At 38.9% G+C, this 7500-nt stretch overlaps 1 protein-coding gene across 3 annotated transcripts in view; it reads left to right on the forward strand.

The window, feature by feature from the left end:
- The window catches only part of Nep2 (M13 family metallopeptidase neprilysin 2), a 188924-nt gene that overhangs the window by 37921 nt on the left and 143503 nt on the right, over positions 1–7500 (forward strand). The window contains exon 1 of one of the 3 annotated variants that reach the window (XM_076172790.1): positions 3428–3565. The exons of the other annotated variants lie outside the window; for them this stretch is intronic. The gene's annotated coding sequence lies outside the window, so the exon portion shown is untranslated. Of the gene's footprint in view, positions 1–3427; positions 3566–7500 lie in introns of those variants that run through there. 3 annotated transcript variants of the gene reach the window in all.

Raw genomic sequence — 7500 nt, forward strand, 5'->3', positions numbered from 1 at the left:
TCAGTAACGACCTCAAATCATCCAAGCAGTGTATTTCAGCTTCTGAGAAAGCAAATAAGATTCTAGGACTGATTGCGCGATCTTTTGATTTCAAAAGTCCATCACTCATTAACAAGCTATATAAATCGTTAGTTCGTCCACATTTGGAATATGCTGTTTCCGTATGGTCACCGAATCTCATTATTTAAAGACATTGACAGACTGGAAAAAGTACAACGGCGAGCCACAAAACTGATTCCAAATATAAAAAATAAATCATACGAAAATCGACTAAAACATGAATCTGTTTCCCCTAAAAAAGCGTAGACTCAGAGGTGACTTGATACAGGTCTTTAAGATTCTAAAGGGAATTGACAACATCAAAAGTGACAAAATTTTCACATTGAATGAGAATCAGACAAGAAACAATGGAAATAGATTCAATTTGGAAGTAGGTAGAAACAACTTTGCCAACCGTGTAGGTAATGAATGGAATAAACTTCCTGCACAGGTAGTGCAATGTAGTTCAGTTCGAAGCTTTAAGAATCATTTAGATAAACACCTAAGCAAGATGCTGTAATGCTTATAATTTATTTTATATTATTTGTTTTTGTTTTGTTATCATTTGTCTGTTTGATTTTCATTCATTATTAGTTATATGTCAATTTATTATTATTTACTATTTACATGTTTGTTTATTATTTATCTTTGTTATTGACATTATTATAGTTTTTATTTATTATTTTATTATTATTATGATTTTTTTCGCATCCGACCTAGATATGGACCAAAAGGTCTCTGTCTTCTGTCCTTCCTCAACAGATATTCCCCTCTTTCCCAAAGCCCCTTTTATCCCATCCATCCATCTCATCCTAGGATGCCCTCTCATGTTCACTCCTCCTACCTCTGCCTTCCACACCTCTTTTACTAATCTTTCTTCACTCATTCTTCCCATGTGTCCAAACCGTCCTTATACTCTTTCAACAACCCTATCTCCCAACTCCCTTTCTACCCCCGTTCTCCTCCCCACCTCCTCATTTCTTACTCTATCTAGCCTAGTAACCCCTATTATACTTCTCAGGCATTTCATCTCAAACAATTTAAACTCCTCTCTTCCTCTCATATGTTCCATACAATCTTAGCATCCATTCCCAAATGTCTATTTCTCATTACACTTTTTAATCCACCAAGGCATTTACTCGCTTCTCTCAATCTACATTCTACCTCCACCTCCACTCCTCCCTTTCCTGCCACATTCGCACCCATGTATCTAAAACTATCCACTTCCTCCAGTCTCTCTCCCTTAATAATCACTTCCAGCCTGCTGCCACTCTCTCCCCTTGTACATCTCATCACCTTATTTTTACCCACAATTATCTTCAACTTCCTTCTTTCACACATCTTCCCAAACTCTGTCACTAACTTCCTCAGTGATAATATAATAATGATATTATAATGATGATAATGATAATAAGAATGATATTCTTGGAGTAATCTCTCAAATGCAATTTTTGTTATGTTGGATAGCCGCTGACGTTCTGACGATCTGTGTAACTAATCGCTCAAAATTGCGGAAGATTTTTTCCTCATTGTTCAACGTGGAACAGAAGTTTCCAATATTCATCTGGGTGCCAGTATTTGCAGATTTGGTGGTCTCTTAACTCATCTTCAGCTGGGTTGGAATAGTAATTATTCTAATAATCTGAGTATATATTTCATAAATTGAGTGACCGCACCGAAAGCGGTTTGTGATCTAATATCCGTAACTGACTAGTTATTATGGGGCTCTTGTTCTTTTTGTTTTTTTTTTTTTTTTTTTTTTTTTTTTTTTTTTTTTTTAGGAAATTATTAATTGATTCTGCTATGTATTTAAAATGGTCTGAATTTTTCGATTCAAACAGCTTCTGCTATTTGTAGTCTGCGGTGATCATTTGTTTGGTAAATGATGGAAGTATTATTTCTCAAATCTGGTGCTTGTGATCTTTTGTCCTGCTGTATTGTGTGCAAAAATCCCACTGTTGTAACGGTGATGGTATGGTTTTTTTTTCTAGAGAAGCTCTGGTGAATCCAATGTAAGTATTTTGAAGAGATGCACAATTCCCTGTCTGACTTGTGTGTTTATACATTACATTGTTTTCACTCTGTTCTCTGGTGTTAGCTGTGTTGTTCTTTATAGTGAGTGACGCGGTTTTATTTGGTTTGTAAAAGTAGGCTAGTGTAACTCCGTTATGAACTATTTTGCGAATAGCCTTTTCCTCGTTTTTTCTATGTTCATTGTAAAACATAAAATATGTTGATAATGTCGAAATTGCAATTTTGTTTTGACGAACCTTCAAGGAATCTCTCCATTGTACGGCGAATACCATGCTCTATGATTGCATCAGGGAACCCATTATTGGTTAAGAGTTGCCTGATGCGTTCAGAACATATTATAAACTTAGATTATTAGGATAATTACTATTCCCACCCAGATGAAGAAGGGGTAAGAGACCTCGAAATCTGCAGATACTGGTACCCAAATGAATACTGGAAACTTCTTTTCCACATTGAACAATGAAGGGGAAAAAAATCTTCCGCAATTTTGAGGGATCAGCTACACAAAACGTCAGTGGCTATCCAATTGAACTAAAATAATGATGACAGTAATGATAATGATAATAGTAATAATCATAATAACAAAATAATGATAATAATAATAATAATAACAACAACAACAACAACAATAATAATAATGATAATAATAATAATAATGATAATAATAATAATAATAATAATAATAATAATAATAATAATAATAATAATAATAATAATAATAATAATAATAATAATAATAATAATAATAATAATAATAATAATAATAATAATAATAATAATAATAATAACGATAATATTGATAATGCATATATCCACGGCTTTTTCCCTTTACAAGGGAGGTAGCCAAAAAACAAAAGCATAAAATTCACTCCCACCCGTTCCATCCTTGCATACTCCACTCCCATTCACCCCCCTCCCTCCCTCTAATAATAATAATAATTTAATATTTATGATAATAATAATGGTAATAGTAATAATAATAATAATGATAATAATAATAATAATAACAATAATAATGATAATAATAATAATAATAACAATAATAATAATAAAAGTAATAATAATAATAATAATAACTAACAACAATAATAATAGTAATTATGGTAATAATGAGAATGTGTGTAGCCTGTATAATGCATCAGGCAAACCTGACAGTCGTAATTGCCACCGCGTAAACATGATTGCCCATGAATTCTTACAACCAACAGCGGTTTTTTTTTTTTTCTTTCTTTTTGTGTCCTCCCCGGTGGTTCGAATTCGAATCATCCCTGAACCCTCCAAGGTTGCCGATAGGGTGAGCTGATTGTATGGCGCGGGGAACATCGTACGTGCGGCAGGCAAATTGTCAAGACCCTTGAACGGATGATGACCAGACTTTGACAAGCATGAGTCACTTGAGGAATCGACCTGAACTGAACTGACCCGTAGGTAGCGAAGAGGTTCACTGTGTACTAAAGGATTGGGACGACAGAGTGGCTTACACCGACTCCTGGTGCGTTGCTGTGACAGTGATTAGTAAAATTTGGCAGTAGGAGAAAGACATATTGTTATTCTTGGTGACGGTATTGGCATGTAGTGGAAATAGAGGTCAGTGTCGTTCCGGAGGTAGTTATGTGAAAGTGGGTGTTAATAATATTCTTATACTCTTTGAGCCAAAGCAATTGTTAGTTTGTATTGGAAACTTACTGCTTCGTGTGATAATGTCGGCATTTGTAAGGTAATAGAAAGTGTGTAGTGAACGGTGATAATAACATTTTACTGTCCAAACAATGTCCAGGTTGTAGTGTTGTCTTTGACGACAGTTAAGGTTGTCTTTGACGATAGTTGTCTTTGACGACAGTTACGGTTGTGGTACGAAGTGGTGGAGTGTGTTGCTGCAACTATTAACATTACTATAATCGTCACCAAATAGTCCTGCTGTTCGTAAGATATCTTGTTGTATTGAGTGACAGGAAATTTTGTGAAATGAGGTTATAGTGATATTAATAATAAAAGTAATTGCATTATTACTTTTTGATGATACACGTATGAATGTATTTAAATGGTAAAGCCAGTAATAATACCAACAACATGGAGAGCAGGAAAGCAGTTTGATGTAAATACAACCGAGGTCAGATATAATCAGGGTATCGTTGTTGCCCTCAGAGATATCAGGGAGAGGAACCAATATTGTCATGAAAGGCAACAGGTCACAATTTCATCCGATGGTTTGTTCTGACTTGGTCATGGTAGTAGGAGAGCAGGTGGTGGCAAAGACGTTCACAGGTGGAGTAGAGTAAGGGTGGTAAAGAGTGATGGTGGTTTGTGTGTTGATGGATATGGAAGATGCAACGTGGTAGTGAACGCAGTATTTAGCTAGTGGCTTGATGATGTAGCAGGAAGGCCAAAGACGTAGTGAAAGATCTGCCTGGGGAAGGAAAGGAATAAACAATGGATGTTAATGTGCAGTTATTAGTTTGTAAACACACATGAGTTTGAAGAGGGTTTGACAACCGATAAAGACGAATAAACCTTTCAAACGACGCCAACTCACCCCAGAAACCTCCTGCACAGTAGAGCAGCCCCTAACTAAAAGTTGATCCTTGCTTTTAAAAAGTGCAGGAGGGTTTGACAACCGATAAAGACGAATAAACCTTTCAAACGACGCCAACTCACCCCCAGAAACTTCCTGCACAGTAGAGCAGCCTCTAACTAAAGGTTGATCCTTGCTTTTCCACAGCCTCACTTTGCTCCTTCGACGTATATCTCGAAGTCCTTCCAACCAGCCCATGATACACTACCTCTCCATCCTCCCTCGTGCATTCTCGCTCACCCCCCCCCCCCCGCGCACGCCCTCTTGATCACTTCCTCGGCCTCCCCTTTGGTTCGCATTCGAGCTCACATATGTTATATAACCTCTCTCGTCACATTTACACCTCAATCAGACTTACGTAATCAATCCGACCCAACCAACCCGGCCACATTCGCCTGGTGGGAAACCGATATCGGTTTCATGTCATCGTTATGGAAAAGAAAAATATTGCAAGAAACTAATTTCTAAGTATTTTCGTAATTGCTTCCCGAGTTTACGAAAAATGAATTTGTGAATAATTACCACAGGAGAAAGAGAAAAAAAGAGAAAGAATGAGAGAGGGCATACAGTGTATTTGTCGACATCCACAGAAAATAGCTACGGAAGTGTTGTGGATCTATATACAGACACAAGAAGGAAAAGAAAGAGGGTCCGAATCACCAAAACAAAAGTTCCCAAAAACAAGAAAGATGTATACACACACACACACACACACACACACACACACACACACACACACACACACACACACACACACACACACACACACACACACACATTCACACACACACACACACACACACACACACACACACACACACACACACACACACACACACACACACACACACACACACACACATTCACACACACATTCACACACACACACACACACACACACACACACACACACACACACACACACACACACACACACACACACACACACACACACACACACACACACACACACACACACACACAAAACACGACTCGTGGCGCAGTGGTAGAGTTCCTGGTTGCCACTACGGCGGTCCGGGTTCGAATCCTGCCCAGGACTGAAATAATTTCAGTATCGCTGCGCTGCGGGTCGTTACTCCAACTCTTGTGGGCGGGGAATTGGGTGTGTGTGTGCGTGTAAGGTCACAGCAGTTCCCATAGGTCGGTCATATATGAGCTCTGAGCTCTCTTTCGGGAGGGAAATAACTGTCGATCACGAGTCCAACACGTGATCCAAGACCATGGTGAATCACACACACACACACACACACACACACACACACACACACACACACACACACACACACACACACACACACACACACACACACAGTTATACACACACAAACCACACACTTAAACACACACACACTTATACACGACTCATTGGCGCAATGGTAGCGTTCACGGCCGCCACTACGGCGGTCCGGGCTCGAATCCCGCCCAGAACTGAAATAATTACAGTATCGTAGCGCTATGAGTGTGGCAGGATTTGTGTTCCTATCTACAGTGTTGATAAGTTCTTTGGAGGCTTAGAGGTAGCGAATTCGGTGACCAGGCGACTAACGAGTAACGTGTTTTCTAATGTAAACAGTTATGCTTTTTAGGACTTTATTCTGCGTGGAAAGCAGAAGGGAAACTGTGTGCTTGCTCAAGCTCGTGGAGAATCTCTCCACCGAGCATTGAGCTGTGGCGAAGAAGTAGTTTGGTGTCGGTTGACACTTCATCAATTTACAGATGGCATTTGTACACAAGAGGCCAAAATTGGCGTGAAACTAATTGAGTGATACATTCAATATTTTGGTAATTACGATAAATATACCTAACCTAGAACAATAGGAAAGCATGGCATAAATGAAATAGAACAAGAAGGAAAAAATATATACAGAATAAATATCGTTCGTATGGTAGTCTTTAACGGTCGCCTTGTGGAAGTTGACCCCTGGAGCTGACCGATGGGTGTTTGCCCAAGTTGTGAGGTCTCCCTCATCATCGTGGGAAGGTCAGGTTCTTGCTAGTGGTCCAATACCACATTACTCCTGAAATGTGTGCGCGCGTTCGCGTGCATGGTGCTGGAGCGAACGTTACCCTCGTCTGACAGAGTAACGTGCTGTGACGTTCCTTGTGACGTCTCTCTCATGTAGACTATCTTCTTGCAGTCTGTCTTGATTGCAACACGAGTCGTTACTCCAACTCTCGTGGGCGGGGAGTTGGGGCTGTGTGTGTGTAAGGTCACATTATTACCAATAGATCGGTCATATATGAGCTCTGGGCTCTCTCCCGGGAGGGTAATAGCTGTCGATCACGAGTCCAACACGTGATTCAAGACCATGATGAATCGCAGAACACACACACCTACACGCACAGACACACACACGCACACACACGCGCACACACACACACACACACACACACACACACACACACACACACCACACACACATTCACACACACACACACACACACACACAATTCACATACACACACACGATTCAAACACACACACATACACACACACACACACACACACACACACACACACACACACACACACACACACACACACCACACACACATTATATATATCTATATATATATATATTATATATATATATATATATATATATATATATATATATATATATATATATGTGTGTGTGTGTGTGTGTGTGTATGTGTGTGTGTGCGAAGGTCTGTACAATCTGTAATTTTTTTACGTAGATCTAATTTATATGACTCAGTATCACCATTTTTCTTATTGGAACCGTTGTAATTGACATTGAAGTATTAATGAAACTACAAATTGGTTTGACATTTGTATTTCTGATGTAAAAATAAATGTCGATGAAAATTAT

Source organism: Oratosquilla oratoria, chromosome 33 (genome assembly GCF_046742065.1).
Source record: "Oratosquilla oratoria isolate Oo_2021 chromosome 33, ASM4674206v1, whole genome shotgun sequence".
Lineage (NCBI taxonomy): Eukaryota > Metazoa > Arthropoda > Malacostraca > Stomatopoda > Squillidae > Oratosquilla > Oratosquilla oratoria.